This window comes from Rhea americana, unplaced genomic scaffold (genome assembly GCF_003343005.1).
Source record: "Rhea americana isolate MKP2758 unplaced genomic scaffold, rheAme1 scaffold_159, whole genome shotgun sequence".
NCBI classification, from domain to species: domain Eukaryota; kingdom Metazoa; phylum Chordata; class Aves; order Rheiformes; family Rheidae; genus Rhea; species Rhea americana.
In genome coordinates, this window is record NW_028185694.1 from 634310 (window position 1) to 658068 (window position 23759).

Consider the following 23759-nt stretch of genomic DNA (forward strand, 5'->3'; position numbering starts at 1 on the left):
AACATAGGTTTCATTTAAAGACTCTGTCAATGTTTATTGTTAAGGTATATTTTGTGGGCCACCGCTTCCCATTGTCATCCTCTTGCCCAGTTGTTAGAGCTAGCCCACTGCTCCTGGGACCTGGAGGTCCCCTAATCCTGGACTGATGGACACGACTGCTGCTCTCCTGCTTGCAGAGTCAGCCAGGAGCAAGGCCAAGTGTGCATTAGACACACTTACACCCCACAACGTGCAAAAATACCAACATTCACCCCCAGCAGCTGCTGCCTGGGCCTGTGGGCACCACAACCCATCCAGCTCCGGCCAAGCCGCTGGGACCCTCACGTCACTGTAACATCACGAGATCCTCTTTGCCCGCGTCTGGCCCAGTGCTGGTCTGGATCTGCTCACTTCTGTTTCCCCAGTTCTGGCACCTGGGSCTGGAAGCACTTATCCACAGGTGGGAGGGTGAGAGCACATAGAAATATAGTTAAGAAGGGATTTAAGAAGAAGATAGGACAGAYGACAGTGACCAGGCACAGGGCTTGGTCAGGCAAATGTGCTGACCCACAACTGCTCACAGTGACCAGCCCCTCTTGTACACCTCCTCTCCCCTACAGAAGTATGTTCTATCCCTCCCTTTGTTTCTCCCTAACCCTCTTCCCCAAACATTTCTTAACAAGTTTTGTATAGTCCTACAGGCATCCCTCAAATATCCTCATGTCTTTTTTCCCCTTTCTTATCTGTTACAAAGTTCAGGGTGACTCTCTCCAAAGCTACGCCTATATTTCTTTATCATCCATCAATTAGTGACTGGAGACTTTTGGACTTTGTTCTTGTCTCTGTTATCCTTTGTCTATCAGGGCTATGTCTCTCTGTGAATTTTGTTTACTACTTTCCATGTTACTTATGACTCTGTTTGAACTGAAAAGGTCTTTGATCAGATAAACTTAATGAATAGGATGCTCTCACATTCCCTTACATCTATAATCAGTTATATTTTAGCAGCAAACAGTGTCATCCCTACTATGCTATGCTATAGTATACATATAAATATAGATTGTACATGAAAAGGCATGTAAGAGGTTCACATTTACAGCATTTTTAATTTCAGATCAGGAGAAAATTTAAAATAGTATAATTGGTTAGGTGAGGGTTAAAATAATGCCCACTATGCCTTAAAGCATAATGATCTCTCCAGGGTATGACTGAAGACTTAAGATATTAGAATTGGTTGATAATCAGTTCTGCTCCTTCCTGTTGGTAGGATGGGGGTGACGACTGCAGCTCTATAACATCTCTTACTAAGCAGAGGTACTGTGCATGATGATCAGACACGAAGCTGCTAACATGCTAATAAGACACTAAGGTATGGGCAAATAAAAGGGAAGAACAGCCAGGTTGATGTAGGTAAAAGGAAGATTGATGCTACTGCTTTAACCAGTCCACTTCATCCTCTTCCGTAAATCARGATCTGAAGAAGTAGAGAATTTTTCTTCGTATTAATTGCATGTAAATAAAACCTRTATTGTAGAAGTACAATGTCAGTTCAAAATGGCTATTCTCCAATTTATYAACCAGCTCCAATTGCCTTGTTTGAACACACACAMAAAAAAAAGTTTGACAGGAGCTGAGAGARAGAATGGRAGAACAAAYAGATCTCAGTGTCTTTATTTGTATGCTCACTCTAAAACACACACACACATACGTACATATATATATATATGCCCAAAGTGTATAATTCACAATTAAAAGAAAAGGAAAGGCCATAAAACTTTATTGTATATGACTTTGCAGAAGCATAAACAACAAATATTTTTAAATGTAAAACTTATACATTCCAGAGTGACAATGGGTCATTTAGGCTTCTGAACTTGTGATTAATGTACTTCTTGTGTACATCATGCCTCACTATGCACCATTAATCAGCACTACTGCATAGTCTGTCATATCTTGTTGCTTGAATAATATAATCAGTTGTGGTGGGAGGTATCTTGAACTGGAGCAATTTTTTCCACTTTGAGCTTAATTTCAGCCATATTTGTTAGGTGGTTTTGGCAAAATATTTTATCACAATTGCGCACTAGGAATCTTTAACAGACCCAGGAACATCTCATGTAGAAGCAGTGCAGATGAAATCTTTCAAGTGTGCAGATGTCTTTGCTCTTCCTTTGAGAAGCTTTACTCAGCATACTGTGCAATGAGCTGTGGTCGTTTCACTGGAGACTTTTTGATGCAATGAAAAGGTAATAAAATTAATTTTTTAAAATTTACAATTAAGTGTAGTATTTTGGTCACAAACACCCCAATGATGACAGTACAATCATCATGGATTTAATAAAAAATAAAATATACCTTTAATTTGAAGGAAAGATACAATTAATTTTAAAATAAAAACTGAAATCTCAAATGCATTCTGCCAAATTTGTAGTTAAAATCTCCCATTTTTTTGATTACAATATTCCATGAGTCCAAAGCTCAAAAACTGAACCATTAATGAGAAACTGAATTATTTCCCTTTAAATCTCTTTTCTTATGGAAAACCAGGTGTTAACCTGTAGGAAAGTAAGTGGAAAGTATTGACTGTATTTGAAATTGCTCAGTTATTTGGAAAAAAAAAAAGACATTTATCTCTAATGACAGTTACAATTTTTGTGTAAAAAAATCATAGGAAAACAAAATTCATTCCATTGATTTCTTCCTTCTCCAAGGAGAACGTCTAATATGTAGGACTGTCAAAAGAATTGATGTTTCTCCGAAGAAAAGGATTTCAAATAAAAATAAAATATCTTCTTTGATACAGGAAAAGTAATGATTTTATCAAAACACAGGAATAGATGTGTAAAAACAACCAAAAGGGAGAGGAGAATTTTCTTCCTCTCCTTGCTTCATTCTCAGATGTGAGAGAAATAGAATTTCATCTCTTCTTTTTCAATTGTATCACAGGTTTGAACCGAATACCCTACATGCTGAACAGTAAGGTCTCTCAGCTTCCGTGCTATGTCTGTGACTCGGTATCTAGAATTTTTAGCTGATGTAGTATATCTGGAACTTAGTCCCTATTCTACATTCAAAATTTGTTGATTCTTTAACCTGTATGGATGACAGCAGAGAGGAATACTAGGATCTAGATTTATGCTACTGGCCTAAGCAAAGGTCTTGACTGTTTATCTTGAGCACATAAAAGCTAAGAAAAGGCAGTGCATAGTTTTTAGGTGGACTATTAATTAATTTATGCAAAGACTTCTGATTCTGGGCTATTTCAAAATATGCACCAGTATGTCTGAGGAATTTGCAAATCTCTGTGTGAGGAAAGCAGCAAGATAGGAACTGTAGCTGTAGTACAGACTAAAAAAATAAATAAAATAAAAAAATCCAAACTCTACACAGGAAAACAACAAAACACTTTGAACCAAACTTCACAGTTTTTTRTTTTATTTTGTTTTGTTTTTCAAAATATAAATAAAAGGATTGTTAATTGCCTTGAAGTGGATCTCTGGACAGCACTGGTTTATATAATTTGGTTWACTAGGCAGAAGTCAACACTCTCCAGAATAACCGCTTCAGCAAGAATCAGAACAATTAAGCAAAAGAGAAAAAGAAAGAGCAATTTCCCTTCCATAAACCAAAGCAGCTTGGAAAAACAAGAGAATTTCAAAGTGGAAAATGATAAACTGCAATTGTGCTTTGCTTGAATTCAGAGGCAGTGCTACACATTTATTATTTATTTCACAATATTGAACCTAGATTAATAACCTGGACATATCTTCACATCAAGGATATATAACAAATTCTTAGAGCCTGCATGTTTGACTTAGAGGGAGATAACTTACAAGACAGAAATTCGCATTTTGAAAGGTATTTTATTGGAGTTTTAAAAGAAAACCAATGTGTTTGTRATTTTGTGCACCAAAACACAGAGTTCCAACTCGCCAGTTTGAAATGGCTGAACTCCAGACGGGTCATTACCACCTAACACTCAGCAGAACTTACCACAGTGTCATATTCATGTGTGAAACATTRACTGCCTGTATTTTATAGATGAGAAACTGAAGCAGAAAAGATTTGAGGCTAGATTTTGACTACCTTATGCTCGTTGTGTACCCTCAAACTTTCTTCTGATTTCAGTAAAATTAGTCAATCAGAGGATAATCATAATGCATGATTTGCTCAAGATCCCTGCAAAATCTGGTGAAACCTGGGAGCAGACCTTGCTCCCAGTCTTATAAATGAACTACAAATCTAAAGATTGCTAGGTAGGATTTTAGAATCTTGTCTTTCTCTAAATTGATATCAATTCCAATGCTTAATTATTTTAATCTTATAAAAATTATTTAGTAAGATCAAGCTTTTTAAAAAATTCTTCATATTTTAACAGAAACATACTATGCTCAAGATTTAGATGGGTATTTCTTCGTGTTTTTGTACAAACTTTGTCTGAATAATAGTAGCAGATTAAAATAACTGGGAAAAGTACGTAAAATAGAGACTTCTAAAGAACCMTGTTATCAAATAATATTTATTTATTTAAAATTCCTAGTCCAGAAAACATCTATATTCCATTGTATTGGGATGATGTTTGTCTGTACTACATGCAAGTATTTTTGTTTATRCAAAGCATGTAGTACACAATTTTTATACAGATTCTTCATCTAAAAAAGAAAAAGAAAATATATATATATAGTTTACATGGTAAACCACACAAAGCAGAATGAAAAATAATAMGGCTTAAATTCTGAGTAAATAGAAATAACTATTCTGTGACAAGCCAACAAGCTCAAAATAGCCCACCCAAAACAATTTGTTGAATACTTATGATTAAGAAATACATTTGCAAAATGAAATATCATTTTGTGTAAAGTATTCAYAGATTTTTCAACCACCTTGAATAATAAGTATCCTCTTTAAAGAACYTCTTTAACCTTTAGGATGTGTTTTATCCTCTATTAGTGGCACCTATGAATCATGGGGTGTTTATAGCTCCTGTATTGTCATCAAATCTGAAATTCTTTTGATGGGTTGCTAAAGTAGCAAAAATAAAAGGCATGACAGTTCGAACCTGTGTCTTTATTGTGGGTGGATATAAACACAGCAAAATGACAAAAAAGTAGGATACACAACTGTGAATAATATAGTTTATAACTGCCAGAATACATTCTTATAAAGTAGTTTAACAAAAGTTTTATTTCATGTTCTGCTTTTTTGTTTTCTTTTTCCATCAGAGGAGAAGAAAAATAAATGATAAGTATATTTGCAGAAATGGATATAAGTTTAACAGTGGAGAGAGAGAGTGYAGGAGTGATTTTCTGTGGTCCAGAGGTGAGGACGTCTATCTGAGATCCAGACTCCAAAGCTAACACTAGAGAGAAACATTCATTAAAAAAAAAAGAGAGAGAGAAAAGAGAAAAAGAAATCTTAGTGAAGGTGTGCAGGACTTAGCCAAAGCTGTACAAAGCTGTTTCTATCTCTCTTCTTTTACCACACCATACAAGCACAATTAATATTTGATTTCTTTAATCAAAAAAGCTATATAAATTATAATGGCTGAAAATAAGAAATTACTAATATTCGATACAGTTCCCTTGTACATAAGCATTCTAATACATAGCATTTATTCTCTATTTCATCCAAAACACTCATGACTTATTCAGTATGACAGGAATGAGATCAGGGAAAAAAGTGTAGAATGCATCATAAATGGTGCTAGTGCAAGGATGAATATTACATTTTTTCTAGATATCAAGACTTATATAGATGATAAAGCAAAACTATAGAAATAAAAGTTTATATGTCCTGGTTTAAGTGAATACTCCCCTCCCTCTCCCCGAAAAAAATCCAATTCCTGCTTCAGCTACCGCCTTCCTTTGATATTTTTATCATATTGTTTGAGAAGCCATTTGGTTGTCCTATGTCAGAAGAGGCAGCCTTACCTGACATGAGGGAGCTATGACACTTTGGAATGCCAGGAAACAAAATAACTACACATCTTGTACATTATTTCAACTAATTTTAGCAAATACAGTGGGCTCCATTCTAGAGGATGTCTGCAGGAAAAAGACATTTTAGTCTCAGTCCTGCATCACTCATCATTACACTGAAATTATTGCGGTTCCTAAGGGGTTCAGAAAATAGCAGGCTATAATGACATATTTTTCATAAGGGTTAGGTAATGTTTCCAGTCAATAGGTCACAACAAGTAAAAACTGATGCACTGAGGTGAAGAATTAGGAGTAATATGAATAAAACAATCATGTTGAACTTTCATCTTGTCAGACTTTACTCTTGTTAATATAATTATACTTAGCTAGATACACAAATGGCACAGTTTTTGAGAGGAGTGGTCTGAAACTGCTGTCTCTTTTATTTAAAATAATCTGCCAATTTCTGGAACAGATTACATTCAAATTATGCATCTAACTAGTACAGTGCCTGATGACAAAGTGGAAGTACTTTATAAGATTCACCTCCAACAACATGCTGATTAGGATGTTGTATCAGCTATTTCCCACAGACTGCCAGGAAAAGGCTTAAATATTGGTCTTTASGTCTTGCATTTGAGAGCAAAATATTTAAGAAGATACCTAGCACTGAGTAGAATTTATAATCTTGAACAAATGAATGCCTAAAGTTTGGGAGTGAATATACCAGTCCTTATCTTCAAAAATCAGGGATTCAGTACTTGACAATATATCACCTTTCTCTTTGTTCCTCCAAACTTTTGATAACACATTGAAAAGTAAAGGATCAACTTCTACATTTTCACAGCTGTCTTTGAGTTCATATGACTAATATCCACCTGCCTAATCATCAGATGTAGAGCACTATGCACTAGGTCTCCCAGTTCCACATTCTGGAGTTCCTCCTTTCTGTTGAAAATATTTCAATATGCTTTGAGTCAGAGACAGAATAAGYGCATACAGACTATTCTTGCTCACTGAGGTCAACTGTTGGAGAAAGACCTGCATCCACAGTCCACAGCTCTCATCCTCTAAAGCAGAGCAGTTGTATGCAGACAGTCTACTGGAAATARTTCTTTGTCCATGATAATTCCCATAATGTGTTCAGGAATTCTTTGAGAAAGTGCTAGTTGCCAAGGACCAAAACTGTGCTAAGGACAGTTCTAGCAATTTAATATTATAAATAATCAGGATCCATTTGGAGATATGACCACACGGTTAAGCTGCACAAAGCAAGCACACTGCCCTTCAGGGTGAAGCAAACTCAAAACTTTTAAAGTGATGTCTAATGGGACATCCTCTCCTCATTATTTTCCTCTTTCATTTTTTTGTAGAGTGTTTAAACAAGCTGAACTTTTTCTCAGGCAGTATCATGGAGCAGCTAGCTTGGTGCCCTTCTCTTATCCTCTTAAAAAGAATTATCAAGTGCATTATAGAAGCACAATAGTCTATATTCAATAGCTTAGTACTGCCAGGATTTCAGCAGCTATATGCAGACACAGTAGCAGACACAAGCTAGGCAGAGAGGTCACAATTGCCGGACAAGACAATACCATCTATTACTGAAACTAACTCACAATGACAAAAGCATGTATGAACATTATCCACAATGCAGCAGACCACTTAAATGTACATATAAACTTTCTTGTGGCTTTCATTTATCAAAAAGTTCAAAACTAGAAAATGAGACAGAATCCTCGCCTTGAAGATTTTGCAGTTAATCTTGGGTAATTAGATGCATTTAATTTATTATAGTCTTCACATGACTACCACAAGTTCTTAYTTTAAATTTTGTAATCTCATTTGGAAAAGTATCCCAGAGTTATTAAGATAACYGTACTTTTTTGACCTTTTTCCAGTTATGTAGATGATTCAAAGATGACAACTCTGTGGCATTTAAATCAATATACTGAATTTATACAATGCTTAAACTCCTTTTCCGTAATAGAAGAAGATTTTGGAAGATGGAAACTCTTGTAATATTTCAAGCTTAAAGATATACTAAAAAGAAACTTCAGAGTGGCAGACTGTCATTAGTGTGCAAAAGATTCCGGGAAGGCAAAATGCAAAGAGAGAATTAATCAGAATGTACAAAGGAAAAAAACGATACTTAAACCTTACTGTCATTCTCCCAGCAAAGTTAAAATGTGTAAGAAGAAACTAAACATGGAGGAAAAGAAGAGAATAAAGGAAATATATAGAATAACTTGACTACACCAGATAACCTGAATCAGCACAAAGCGTTTGCATCCATCGAAGACATGCATAGCATAAATGTTACTAAAAATAAAAGCTACTTTCAGGATCATTTTTTCCCCTTGTCCTTCAGCTAGTTCACATTCAAACATAAAAGAAAGTAAGAGACTAAAGCAAGGAYTCACAAAAACTCTTTCGTGATGCTGACTATCATTATAATTGTAACTTATATAACTGTAAAACCCATATTTTTGTATTGTTTTCTTTTGCTAGTTTGCTCTATTACTTTCTCATACTCATTGTCTTGTGCTTACTGAAGTGCCAATGCTATAGTCATTATTGATCACTCTTTTCATTAGATGGGTGGGCAGAAGTAATAGTGTTCTGGGGTTACTGTGTTAAATATGAGCTATTTCAGTGGCACCTGGGCTAGCTAGAGTGTCTGTAGAAATGGAGTGTGGCGTTTCTCGAAGTTGTCTGCTAAACCGAGTCAAGAACACCGAGCTTCCCAAAAGGCTTTATTTTAGGGATAGAGAGGACAATGAAAAGAAAGAGTTCTGTAAGCACCCAGTTCAGGAACTTGTTTCAGSTGCTGAGTGTTCCAAGAAAGCCTGGTAGTTGTTCACATTTTTTTTTTCCCTTCCTGATGACATATGTGACGTTGGCAAGGTCGTAAGAAATGGAAATGCAAGAGCTGTATGCTCCCCACCTAAAGCTTGCTGCTGYGAGGAGTCCTTGGCTTTTTGCAAGCTGAGAGAAAATATAAAACTGCCGAGAAAATATAAAGCATTCTGAGCCTCTGACTAAAGCTCACTGGTTATTAACTACATTTCAGGGAAGTATTTTCAGGGCAGCAGCTGAACTGGGACATGTCAACAAGATTAGAACTCCTTTTCCCCCTGCCCTGCCCCAGATTGCCAACACATCTATTAGCACAGCAAAAGCAGCATATGATTTGTTCTGGGATGTGCCAGACCAGAGTTTTATCTTGATTAAGCCACTGTAAATCCAGAATAACTCTAGAGAATAACTCTAGAGAAGTTACACTTTACTGCAACTCAGACAGAAATTTGTCTTCCCACATGTAATCTTAGATTTTAAATCAATGACAAAAATGTCRCTTTAGGAATGTTTTTCATTTCTGCCACATGATAGAATCACACAGAAAGTGGAGCTTGAAACAGTCTCTTGAATCACTTGACCTAGTACTTCTGCAAAATATGTTGCGGAAGAAAATACAAATTTCAAATTGGTAAATTGCTGTGTGAAAAACAGGCCTAGAAAAACCAGATTTCCTACAAATTTATGTTCCAGCCTTATTGCAAAACAAAACTAGCTCTCTCACTTGTTTTTCCTCTTTCTTAGAAGATCTCTAGTTTGCACCAAATACTATAATTTCCCCAAAGCCCAGCTTGTACCCTGAATATTTGTAGAATGAGTCTGCACATGCTCTACCTAGCTCCTGAAAATAATGAAAATATAATTATAAAGCACAATTTACAGTCTAATTTCATCAGGAGATAYAATTTCTTCTCTAACTGACTAGTGATTTTCATTATATCTGTTAGTAGTTCAGACATTTGAGACCTCTGTCCTTCAGTTATACCTGTTGAAATTCACCAMGACATTCAAGCAATATTAGAGGTAACTGACAGAGTCAAAATAAAATCATAGTTGAGCAGAGTCCTTMTGCATGAAGTGTTAAGTTGATTTGTTAGCAACCATTTCTCTTCCTAGCCTCATGCAACATCTGCCCAATTCATCAAAAGAAATCAAGGACACGCTTCTAGGAGCTCACTTCTTCACGGTGTAGGAAGGCCCTACAGGCACACACCATTTATCAGCTTCTTCATATACCTTAGAAACAGAGAAGACATTTAAAATCAGATTTCCATTCTTTTTCCTGGTCTTATTAGCAGCTTACAAAGAATATGAAAATATATTCAACCAAACCTCTGGACCTGTACAGGAATCAGTCATATGAAGTTTAAAGTCAGTATAAAATCAGTAAACTGTTGAAGCTTTCCCTTAGCAGGCAGGCACATGTTTAGAKCTCCATTTTCCTGGTTACCATCTCTTTCCCATTTTTAGATGTTCAAATTTTCTATCAATAAGGAAGAAAGAACAACACAGAAAAATCCCATCACTGCTCCTGCCTCTTACTGAAGCTAAGCTCTACATATTTCCACTTCTCTGCTTTAGAAATTTGCAATCTTGAGTTTTCAGGAGTTTCCTTTCAATTGGTTGAACCACTACTTCAAGATGACAATATTCTTTTTGCTGGGAATGGCATACTCTTATTTACAACTGTTTGTAGTCACTCAGGAGCGCCCAACAAAAGGAGACTGCCACGCTATCTGCCTTGTGACTTTAAGGTTAAAGAAAAGTCTTCACAGGGAGAACAAACTTTCTTCTAAACAAAATACTGAAGCAGATTACTGCCTTATTTATGATCTTTGCACAAATCTGAAAATTGAGTGACTTCAAAAGGCTTACTCTAATTCTCACTTATTCGTTTACATAAAAGTTTAAGTAAGAATCAAACCCCTTATGCCCATAGCAATGCATGATTTCATTCTGTAAGGTTCTTTAAGCATTCAACTGTAGAGAATTTAAAAATACAAAAGAAAAAAAAAAGTCTAAAAAACATATACAGACAGCACATGCAAGCAAAAAAGCAGCAGTAAAAAATTGTTTATAGATGCTTAAAGAGTATCAGTGGATTCTCCCTTCACCTCTTCAATGTTCAAAAATAATCAGCTTCCTTGAGAGAGATGCATATTTCTTTTTATATGGAAATATTGTTACAATAGGCATCTTGTATGAAGTAATATCTCATCTATAAATTTAACTTTAAGTTATCAAGTTTTATATATTTTATATATTTTGAACTGTACTGTTTTTGTAGTGCTGTCAGCTGCTTTATCAAAAACAGCAAATACAATTTTTCTCATCTAAGTAACAGTGTTTATGAAAACTGAAGCCTCCGTCTTGCTCGCTTATAACCAATCTTTCATAAAAAGTTCTCTATACATCATTCTGAAGCACAGCCAAACTTTTATTCTGTCTAAGAATATATTACTCTGCAATTCCTTCTGTGAATTCATATCAACTCAGAGCTTTGCCTGACACCTCAGGTCTTTATTGTCCATGCCCAAAATGCTTTTTATGCTCTGTAGGGCAAGCAATCTTATTGTCCCCAGGAAAATGGGAACATGTTTGTTGCTCTCTCCACATTTTCAAATAGGCATCGTGATAGTGATATAGGTATATATTTCGGACACAAAAGAGGAAATAACATGTTATGTTTCTACCTAACACAATAATATTGCTTATATTAACAATGGGAATTGTATTTCAAACTTATCTTTCACTGGATGAAAACTCGGTCCAAAGAAAAAGATTATTCTATTGAAAACTATGAAAAAATGCATAGAAAGATTCTAGTACATTTTAAATCAGAAATATGGTTTTATACCACATCTGACTCTAGACTAYATGTTTGAATCACCATATACATTTCTGAACATTCCCTGGTGTTCACAAAAAGTGAAAATGGCTTTAAGATTTTAAAGGTAATTGATATCTACATTTATGGCCTATACTGAGAGATCTTGACTTTCAGCATAATTTTGAATGAGTTTAAAAATGAGATTTTGAAATAATTGGATGGCACCTAGTCCTAAACTAAGAACATTTATTATGTGCTTTTTCTCAGCCTCTCTGACATTCAGAATTTCATTTTCTTTCCTAGATATTATTCAGTTTATATTATTAAATTTACAAAATCAAGGCTTTATCTCAGCCTTTAATCATCTGTCATCTAATTTTGTCAATTTATCAGCTGTATAACTGATTTCACAAAATTAAATTTAGGGATCTAAAAAAGGACAAATTAAATACATGTATACATACATACATATATATATATATACAGGAAAAGTTAGAGGGAGGGGCTTATATCCATTGAAAAGCAAATAAAACAAATTAAAGATGGGAGTACAAGGGGCTTAAATCTTGAATTTCCTCCTTTTTTCTCTGTGCAGTCTTGTAATGTATTAGTATTAGTGTTTAAGTCCTTCCTTTTTCTGATTTTCCTTTGTTTTAAGCATGGTGGTATATATTTTTATGTTAAACTTTGTAGTGTTTCTATATCCTGTTAGATACACTACAGTTCGATGCTGTTGCAGTATCATAGATTCAAGCTTTAGGATCTGATGCCATTACAGTTTCTCTAATCTCCCTTCTAGGTGATGATAGCTCATTCCTTTCAAACACAAGTTTCATGTCTGCTCATATGCAGTATTCCAGAAGTATTTTTTATTTACAGAATCCATAGAAAAGAGCAATTTATTCTCTGTGTTTTGTAGTATCACGTAATAACTTCTTCCTTATCATTAATCCAAGACTTGACCCATCTGGTTCTCCTTTCAAATAATTTTATATTTTCAAGACAGGAGATACAAAAGACTGATTCAGAAATATCTGAGATTTCACTTTGAAATCCCTGTAACACACTATTAAACTGTTAAATAATCAAAACTAAATGATCATGGAAGGTTTCAAAGACTGTATTTCACTGCTGTGTCAGTGAAACAATTCAGGAAGCGACCAGTACACTGTAACTACTKAGTGCTTTGCTTATAAATCATTAAAAACAGACAAATCCTATCATGAGAATTACACGAGATTTTAATGCCTGGACTGTTTTCACAGAATTGCTAAGCTTGTGAGCTATTCTATTCCAGGCAAATTTTAAGGAAATGAGGTTACAGGAAATAAGGAAATGTAGGATGGATYAGGGACATTGAAGGGATATAGAAGACAGAATGGAATGTGAAAAAAATGAGAGGAGGCATAGAAAGCTGAGAGGAATCAGAGATTAAATTGTGAGSATATTTAAAAATATGAAAGGTATAAGGAGAAGTAAAAAATTAGAAAAAGCAGTTTGTACAGCATTTATCCACTGTCACTTCTGAGCAGTCAGAAGGCCACATTTCTGTCTTTACAGAAATCCGGTATTGGAGATGAACCTGAAATAGTCAGCAAAAGGTGATTTCTTCCTGAAGGCTCAGAAGTTTAAAGACTCATTTTTGGTTCCGTGATTTAAATCAGTCTCATTTTTTGCAGGAATGAGAGGAGGGAAAGCTGTCAAGGTGTTTGACTATCTGAGTTTGGCAGTATTGCCCTTTACATGGGGATGAATTGCACCCTAAACAAACTGGATATGATCTCCAATAAATTAGACTTCCTTTTTTATGGTGTATTCATTTACACTCTAAAATGCCATGACTGAGATTCTGCCTGTAAACTATGTTAGAAGAGGGTTGTGCGAAAGGGAGCAATGAGTGAAAGAAAAGGGGTGGGGAAATACTTTAAAAAGATATTCAGATTCATCTCTGTCTTTTCAAGAAAGATAGAAATCAAGAAATTCTAATCCCCTTTTAAGCTACGTAATCTAAAAAGACAACACTTCTACCTTACAAAAATCGATGTGGACGTCTGAATGCACACCAATAAATTTTACTTGCATTTCCTCTTCTAAGAAAACGTGTTTTCTACTTTGTGACAGACCACCATTTCTAAAGTATTCTTAAATTCTTTAAAAATAATTCTAAAACATGCATTTTTTACAGTAGTTTATGAAAAATAATAAAATATATAGAACTTACAAAACTATAATTTTAGAAAAAGAATTGGAAACCTCTATGATATAGAAAACCTATTACAGACATTATATAATACAGATATTGTAAATCTGATATAATAAGCTATTTATAGTAATTATGACTGTATAGAAGCACTGTTATAATAATGTTAATTACAGTGTTAATATTTCTTGAAAGTACTTTTATTTCAGTTCTGAAGCAGTTTTACAGGAATCTCTAAGATTTATGAACAGTAGATTTCCTTAATGAAACTTTGTAGAAGAGAAAATTGTTTCAGTGCAAATGCTGAACTGAGCAACTGTTTGTGTGCCTTTTAGTTATGTCAGACACATTTTATATGCTCTCCTTATTCTGGAAAATCTTTTCATACTTTGTACCATTACATCCTCTATGATTTTCCTTTTTAGGTGCTTCTTGGTTTCCCAAATGTCAGGTCTCTGATCTGGAGGCCAAGACGTTGACTTGATGTTGACTATATCGCCTTTCGTAGTCTAGTCTTTTGAAGAGTTACGATATTTTACTGAATTCAGTATTTCCTAGGGAATTCAGTTTTTTGGTTCTTTATTTTAACCTTTTCAACCAAATCATCCACTTATATAAAGTATATCTAATATTGATAGGGAACAATTTATTTAGTGCTGGTTTGAAACTTTTCTTTTTTAATGTAACATCTCTTTACTGCAAAGATTTCTTCAGTAGCACATCAATGAATGTGTATAGACATCATTTCCATTCTTTTAATTTGCCATATGTGCTAGTCCTTGATTTTTTTCTTTTTTTATTTGTACCTCAAGAAGGAAGATCTTTTCAACTTTTGTACTACAGTATAGGATGTCCCTTCTTTACATTTTTCTTCCCCTCCAGAAACTTATAGATCCCCTTTTCTTCTCCAGGAGCATTGTAAGATTTGATTACTTGCTGGTTTAGGGTCTGACAGATTATTTAGGCAGCATCTCCAGTAGTCCCTGAACCAGATGCTCTAGTGTGGCAGCACTTGAGGGCATTCTGTCTAGCATGCCTTTGACCCATGACAGCTGGTAATCTTTCCTTTTTCTTTTTTTTCCTGATGATATCTTCTGAATTTCAGTCTCCCTTCATCATAAACCTTATTTTGTCCCTTCATGTATGTATTTGGATAGCAGTCTAGCTTTCAGATGTTACTTGGCCTCACTCAACTTGAAGTCATCTGATTTTCCACTGTCTTCATTAGTATCTTGACAGATGAATTAGACGGTGCACTTCATAAATTGGTGTAATAGTTATGGTGGTACTATTACAATAAATAGAATTTAAAGGTATTGAAAATGATCTAGAACACTAAGGAAAGCATGAAAAATATATGCATTTAAATTGCAAAATATTATGAGAATGATCCCCTATCTAGAAATTCTCCACAGGGAGAAATGATTTGGGCTTTCTTTCTTTCTCTCTCTCTCTCTCTTTTTTTTTTTTTTTTTTAAACAATTTGAAGATGGTTCAGTATCACTCTCAGCACTACAGTGAGGCAGGTAGTCATCATACTGATGTGCCTAAACAGGAATGCCATTATTTATGAGGGCTTAGGTAAGAAAAATGCAGTATAACAGGAGCTATTTCAGAGCACAATAGCAAAAATCATCAGAAGAATAGAAAACTAAACCTATGAAGCTTGAAAGAAGTAAGATTATTTAACTTAAGAAGGGAGTCTTAGGGGACACACCAGTCTTCATCAAGGTTAGCATGAGGCAGAGGCTGCTCTCTATGTATGTCCATTGGCAAATCCCAGGAAAAATGGGATGAGGTTATTAGAAGGACATCTTACCATAAATATATTATAAATACCATAAAGGCAGTGGGAAACTTTGCAGTAGACTGCCTATGGTAGAATCTCTGTTTTAAGAAGTTGCTGAATAAACAGTTGTTGGGAACTGATTAGATACAGCTGAATAGCTGATTCTACTCTGGAAAAAAAATATGTCTTTTTCTGTTTCATTTTCTATTATTCTATTAAAAAAAACCCAAAATTGTTTTACTAACTGATTTTCGATAGTTCTATACTATTCTCTGCAACTTTTCCATAGGTATAGACATAGCTATTCAAAGTACTGAAATTTACATTTCTAACAAAATCAATCTCAATAAATATTTTATGTTTACGCTATAGCTTAATGCTGTTTAGCGTAACTGATTAGCAACTATCTTTAGAACAAGTCGGAGGGTATGGCTTTACTTTATAATAGATGGTTATTCAATCACTGTCAGCAAAAAATAATGAGAAAATAAGAACTTGTTTGAGAACAAGAAATCATAGGGTAAAGGTTTATTTCCCTCTTTCAATCTAGTACTTTATGAAGAAGGTGAGACACAGCAGATAAGGTAAAAGGGTAATTAACTTTTGAGAGATATTTTTTACCTTTTATATTACTTTAAGGGCAAAAACATGTAAATAATGTACTGTTAATTTGCATGGTCTTGAAGTTTAGAAATTGGATTTTTAATTTTATATTCTGTAGTATCTGATATTTCAAATCAGTTTGTGTTCTGTTCTGAGCACAAAACTATCAATTTCTCTCACCACAACAAAAGCACAAAAATATTTTTTTTATGTAAAATGAATGCAAGCAGTCTGCATTGCACCATAAATTGTCTCACTAGGCATCCTCATATGTTATGTAGGTATCCTATAAAATTAAAAACTTCACAAAATTCTACTCCATAAAAGCCTGATGGTAGGTTTTGATATGTTGTGTATCATGCTTAGTATTGGCCAAGAGCAGAATGTACCCAATAGTGAATATAAGATAAGCAAGATAATATGAGATAAGATAATATAAGATAAGCAATTTTCTAAACAGAACCTTTTCTTAAACTTAAACTGCAACTGAATATGCAGAGCTACTACAAAAGGCACAAAGCTTTTAATGCTGGATTTCTTTCTCTTCTGCACTCTCATGCATTAAATTCTCTTTACTACCATGCTTCACAGATGACTGGACAGATCAACTAAAAAGATCAACTAAAAAAGAAATAGACATAGGAAATGCCAGTAGTAGTTTCAAAATAAGCTACAGTGATTTGAGAAAAGCTTTTCTGTCTTAAACCACAGTTTCACAAGACTGAAGAGGTTATTTCTCTGGTTTCCATCATAGTATAAGCGGTTATCTATTGCAGATAAATTTGATTTAATATTTCTCCATTTACTTTTGGGGGAAGTTTGTAGACAGTTTATTCCAGATCTGGATTAAATTAGTTTACTCCATCATGACTTATTAGTGTCTTGAGAAGATAGATGTTAGATTTTGCAGATTTTAGAGTTAATAGAGGTTATTATTCATTTATTTTTCAATGCACGGGGGAAATTCTAAGCTTCAGTCTTTAAATTCTCATTTTTCACTTCCCTGGCAACAATTTACACATTAAGAATGACAGTCATTCTTCTGTAAAAGGAGTGGAAAATTAAATAAAAAAAATCTATTCAATAACCAATTCTTGTTATTGATAAATATTTTACTTCTTTCCCCATTAGAGGACAACACCTTAAAATAGGTGCCATATACATCCCCAGCTATGCAGAGAGAGAGGCACTTCCAAGGGAAATTCAGATCTCAGGTGGACAAAATTGTGCTTTGGATGTGTTCATCTTTCTCTATTGATTTTTTAAAAATGGATTTTGTAGCTATTTTAAACAATCTCATAAAGTCTCTAGTGGTAGGTGGTTTAAAACCAGGTCCTACCAACCATGAAGTTAAATAAGGTAGAAAAAGTTCAGAGAAGAACAAAACAAATTAAAGGAATTAAAGAATATGTTCCATAACAACAGAAAAATAGGCCTTTGAGAAAGTGCTAAATATGGCTATGAGAATAGTAAGAGTTTTACGGTATTTGAAAGGAATATACCCACTGAGGAAGAAGAATTATTAAGCTTGAAGACTTTATAATCAAGAAAAAAGTTATTTAATATTCAGCTTTAATACAAAAAGGAAGAAGTTCCCTGTGTGAGATTTATTGGGTTGTGAAATAATTTCTCCAGGGAAGCAATAGAAGACTTCATGCTTGGCACTTTTGAATAGTTCCCCTACCCCAATAAAACACAGAAAAGCTAACAGCAGGAGAGGAAGATAGAATCATCAGGTTCATTTCTAGGTTTTATCTTCTTTGCAAAAGGCCAATAATTAGAATTCCTGATCATTTTTGACAATATTAATTAAATTATCACTCTTATTCTTTAATAGATACTGTATGCTCTTTGTTAAAATTGCAAAATACCAAAATGACAAAACGGTTAGCCCAGAGTCTGTCCTGCAGCCTGAGCCTGCTTTGTAAGTTCCAGATTCCCTCCAACCAAACTATTTAATAGTTGCACAGATTTGAGTCGGAGTTTATTTACTGTATGCATATTTGATAACGTCTGCTGAAACTTATTGTAAGGGCCATATCCATAGTTTTGTTCTAGCTGTCAAACTCAATATTGGTACAGTCTGAGGAATCATATTTTGGTCAATAAAAATTTGCCATCAGCCAAATTCATTTTAGACTGCTGAGCTAAAGGAAAGTAAGAACTCTGTATTAAACATATTTTTTTTCTGATTCTTTTCTTTAGAAAAAAAACACATTAAATATAAGACAATTACTTTCTTTTTCTTTGTATATCTTCTTCCCTCCCTGTGTGCTGGTTAGTTCTGATATACAATTTGTTGTCTCTTCAGGTCTTGATTTGATTTCATTTAAAGAAGATGCACTAAACTTCCAAAAATGGTGCAAGCGCCATGAAGCTTGTTTTATATGCTTCAAGTTATTATGCTCATGTAATATCAAACATTGTATTCAATAAGATCTTGAAATAGGAGGTTCATTTCTTATTGCAGTATTTCAGACATTTCACAGGGTGAAAACAGAACTGCTGAGGATGATAAACATGTCAAAGTCAGTGAAGGATTATGATTTGGTGTGAATATTATAAGTGTTGCACATAGCACAGTTACAACTATGTGTCAATATTTCATTACAAATTACACACTCTCAGGGATTATAGTAGTATATGTGCAAATGCTTCTTCTGAGCCAAAATTACAATTCAAAAGCTTTCTAGGGTGGTCTTTCTCCACTCAAGCTGCTGCCCACTTCTCCCCAGTGATGATCCTCCATTCTGTTTTTCTTGGGTTTTTTTTGCTTTTAGTAGGAATGATCTGACAACAGCTCAGTATATGAAAACTTATTCTCTTTATCATATTTCTGCTATAAGAGTATGTACATTCTGCTAAGACCTCCATTTCCAGGAACTGAATGAATAATATTGAAATACTGATAAAGTGTTGGTCACTCCTAGCTATAATTATCACAATACAAACATTCCTGTGTTTGGTATTGGGTATCATTGTTTATGCAGACAGCAGTGAAGATATCAGACTTCATAGTGGGTATGTGTAGTCTCCCACAGGTCTTCCCGATTTCAACACTGTACAAGCAGAGACAGGTACTAAACCAATCAGTTAGGAACAGCTCTTAAAAAAATCTCCATGATTGTTAATCATCAAGGAACAAATCTAGTACCTAAGCTCCAAGAAAAAAAAAAAAAAAAAAAAAAAAAAAAGACCAGAAAGCTGGGAAGATGAGCGTCTCTTGCTTTCTTTGTCTCTGAATTTCCACAGCTTCCCCCTCACTAATCTGTAATTCTTTAGAGCTGATGCTACTCTAGGCTCAAAAAAAGAAAGGAAGAGATCAAATCTCTTTCAACCTACCTCCTCTTGCAAGCCACTCTTCCTGAGACCTGCCTTTCAATCAGAGATTAATAGGCTGAATCCAACAGAAAGTTTGCAATAGAGTACTACAAGATAAAATATTTTTTTCTTAGGAAAATGAACTTTTAATCTGAAATACTTTAAAATATACAGCAGAATGCATTCAGTTAGACAAAATAAAGAATGAAATTCCAAATCATAAATGGATATGCATTCATGGATATGTTTTGTTCAGATTGATTTGGAACTAACAATATATAATATTTTCTAGAACTTTAACCAACTCTCAGAAACATTGATCAAGGAACTTGGATTTTCAATACTAATGTAAAGAGAAATTTGCAGTTGTTCAAGATTAATTACTGGAGGTGAGGTTTTGTTGCATAAAAAGAAACATCCAGTGCCTTCAGCTTCCAAGTGCTATTGCAAAAGCTTATGTCTGCCATAAATACTGTATTTCACCTGCTATCTGTGGAAACTCCAAATACCCTAGGTAATTAGGGGCACCTGTGACTAAATGACTTTAGGCATCTGTGACTTGGCAAATGAATCCCATCCTTAATATGCAAAAGTCCAGGATTCAATAGACATATTCAAACAAAGAAGAGGGAAATAATCCAGTTTGAAAAGAAGAAAAGTGCTACATGTGGGGGCGATAGGAACACAAAAGACATATATATCAGTGATATATTAAAAGGGAAAACTTAAGGAATTGATTAAGGAAGCAAAAGGAGTTCATGAAGTAACAGCGGCCAGAATGGTTGAAGAAAGTAGACGTAAGGGATGTTAGCAATAAAAATAGGTCAAGAGCTGATATAGTGTTAGGTGAAGATGGGCAAATGGTAAACGGTGATGTTGGTGACTTAGCACTGAAAAGACACCTTTTTCCTATGTTTCAATAAATGAGGAAGATAGATCTACATTGTATGATATGTAGGGAATCATCGTTATTATACATTAAAAAAATGAACATTTTGAGGCAGTAGTTGTGAATTTTAAACATTTTCAAATGTATTATATTATTGAAGACTGTGAATTATTCAGAAGCAAGATTATCTGATCCACTAGTCTTAATTTTCATCCCCTCTTGGAAACTTGAGGAAATTTTGAAGGACTATAAAACATGAAATAAAAATGGGTAGAGGGTCAAGAAAAAGATTTAAGTGTGAGAGAAATTACTCAGAAATTGTAAAGTAATATAAAGTCTGTAGTATAATGTTGACATCATCATAGAATTAAGGCTTTTTCAGAACATTTACACTGATAGAATTACAGATCTAGTTTTATATTGATATAATTATAAATCCAGTTGATAAAAAGTGTTGTCTTCATATATACTTTTCTTTCTCCAAGGAATTTGTATTTTATCAAAGCATGAGATTTTGATTTAAAAATATTATAAATATATTATAAATAAATGACATTATCAGGATATTCACTGGATGTAATTTAAAATTTACTCGTTATCTATATTTCAATATAAAGCAACGCAGCAATACTAGCAACTGTAATATTTTGGATTTTTTTTTTAAGTCAAATTTGTATCCATGACCTAGTTGATATAGAAACTTTCTAGTATGGCTGGTAAATGCCACTGGTTGATGATGAAGAAATTACTGACAAGTAAACGCAATAGAACTTTTCCCGTTTAGTATAACTAGATGCAAAGGATTTGCATTTAGGAATGAAGAATACATGTCACACACATATATAGAGATTTGATATTGCTCAAAATCAATAACGCAGAAAAAGACTTAAATTTCATCATAGTTTGTCTCAATACAAATTGTCGTTGAAGTACTTGGGAAGAAAAAGGGCCAAGATGTAAAGAGAAATACCGGAAAGGAAGCGACCTTTCTAGCACAGAGAACCTATTAGGAGAACTGCTGCAATCTATACCCAATTCAAGACAACCACAAAGGTTGTAAAACCACAGAAACATGACCTGAAGGGGATGGTCACAGGACTTACGAGTAACGTAGTATGCCTCACAGAAACTCAATTGCTTCCACTAGAACTCCCTGTGTCAAGTCAGGCAGAAGCTTGTGATCTGCTATATTTAAGCTTTCATACAAGAGCCACACCAATTACTGGAAAATAAACATTATATTGTAAATTTTAAAGAGGATTTATTAAAAAAAAAAAAAAAGAATCAATAGATTTATTCCTCATGAGGCATAGGTAATTAAGAAAAATATCTGATATTAGAGGATTTTCAGAGTTGCTGACAAAGGCACAGAGAGATTCAGAGGCTAGAAATTTGACAATCCTGACTTTTAAATATAACAGTTTTAGTCTAAGAATCACTCTGTGTGGAACTGGGACCCCCGGAAGCCAAAATTATTTTTTCAACCCCTAAATGGCTCTGGTAGTACAACCTTTGTCCCTTTGTCCACCTGGTGAGAAACGTTTGAAGACAAGTAGCCTCGCTATTTCTACATGTCTACATCCAGCTAGTATGTCTAAGTAGCAAAAGATTGGGTAAAGAGAGATGAAAGACAGTTAATCAGTCTTTAGAAAAAAGTCTGGAGAATATTCAGCTTCTCACCTTAAGGACTATTTTACAAAAGGATGATGTTTAAAGAATAGTTCTAAGAGGGTCACTTGGAGGAGGATCAAATTAAAGCTATTAGTAATGCCATTTTCTTTATTGAATAAAAAATTTGTATATACATATTATATATATTCATGCATATACATTATATATACACACATATATAACATACATATACAATATATATTATATATATTATATATGCATATATTATACATACATATGTACATTATATATACACATATATATGTACATTCATATGCACACAGATATATATTACATTGTAAAGCATTTTTTCTGTTGGAGTTTATTAAATTTTGTTACATTTATAGTCTCCTATATCCCATGATGTAGTCAGCTTTTTTGTAATGAACAAGCTATTCTCAAAGCATACATTGCAATCCATAATCATGACAGTCACATAAACCTTACTGTAAGGAAAAAAATAATGATGTCTTTGGGGACAATTTTAGTTAGGTGATCTCACTGAAAAGAGGAATTTCAGTATACTCAGAACTGCAGGTATTTTTAATAAGCAGATGAACAGCTATCACATGACTTACTGAGTAGGAGTGCACTGATTAATAAAACTATGCAAGGATGCACTGATTAAAATAAATATAGATAGATAGATAGATCTTAAGAAGTTGTCTACTGAGGAATATCTAATGTCCTAATGTTGCTTAATGTGACATCTTTTTAGATCACCTACACATAATATCAATGTTAGTTGAGTGCTGATAAAAAATTAAACTACTTCATTATCTGCTCTATAAAACTGATGAGAACATGAATGACATAGTTATGCAATGCAAGTAGGGATGTTACCTAGTAGGTGCTTCTGGGAATTGTTAAGCTACAAGGCTTAAATTCTGAAAAAGAATAAATTCTGAATGCTATTTTGTGAGTGCAGGAATACAATACATTTTAGTATCAAAATATAGTCTTCAAAAATCATGCTACCAGTGAACTATCATTTATTGTTAAATGTTTTCTTTCTCACAGGTTTAAGTCATTCTAATAAGAGAAACTACCTTGTGAAAGAAAAAAAAAACACCCAGAAAACAGATGAAATGGATATAAAACTTTTTCAAAACATTTAGCAACACATATATAAGTTGGAAGACTGTTATGACTTGTTCCTAATGTGACATGTAGTATATAAAAAGCTCTAATTTTGCAAAATAGTGATGTTAGTCACATCTTAAAGCATACCGTTAGCAGAATATTTCATCAAGGAAATGAGGAAAACAAAAATACTATGAGTGAGCTATATTTCCCATTTTTTTTTCCCTCTAGAAAGAATACAAACATATTGGATGTATTTGTAAAAATATTAATATGCAATATTTGCATCAATATAAAATTGAATTAGAATAAGACACAGGTAATTATATTATTAAAATACAAGTTAAATCCAATATAGCACTGCAAAGTTCCAAAAAAGTTCTGCAAAGCAGTTCAGTGAAGGTCATTCATTAGATATTTTCTCCAAGCAGGATGATAGAGTTATGTGCACAAATAAGAGGATTTGTGTTAAATCAGAATACTGATTTAAAGGTAATCTGCACAAGTGATTCATGCCCATATGAATTCAACTGTTATGTATTCAAATTAAAGATCTGTCAAATTATAATCACCTACCAATACAGATTTGCTTCAGACTAAGGGAACAAATTATTTAACAG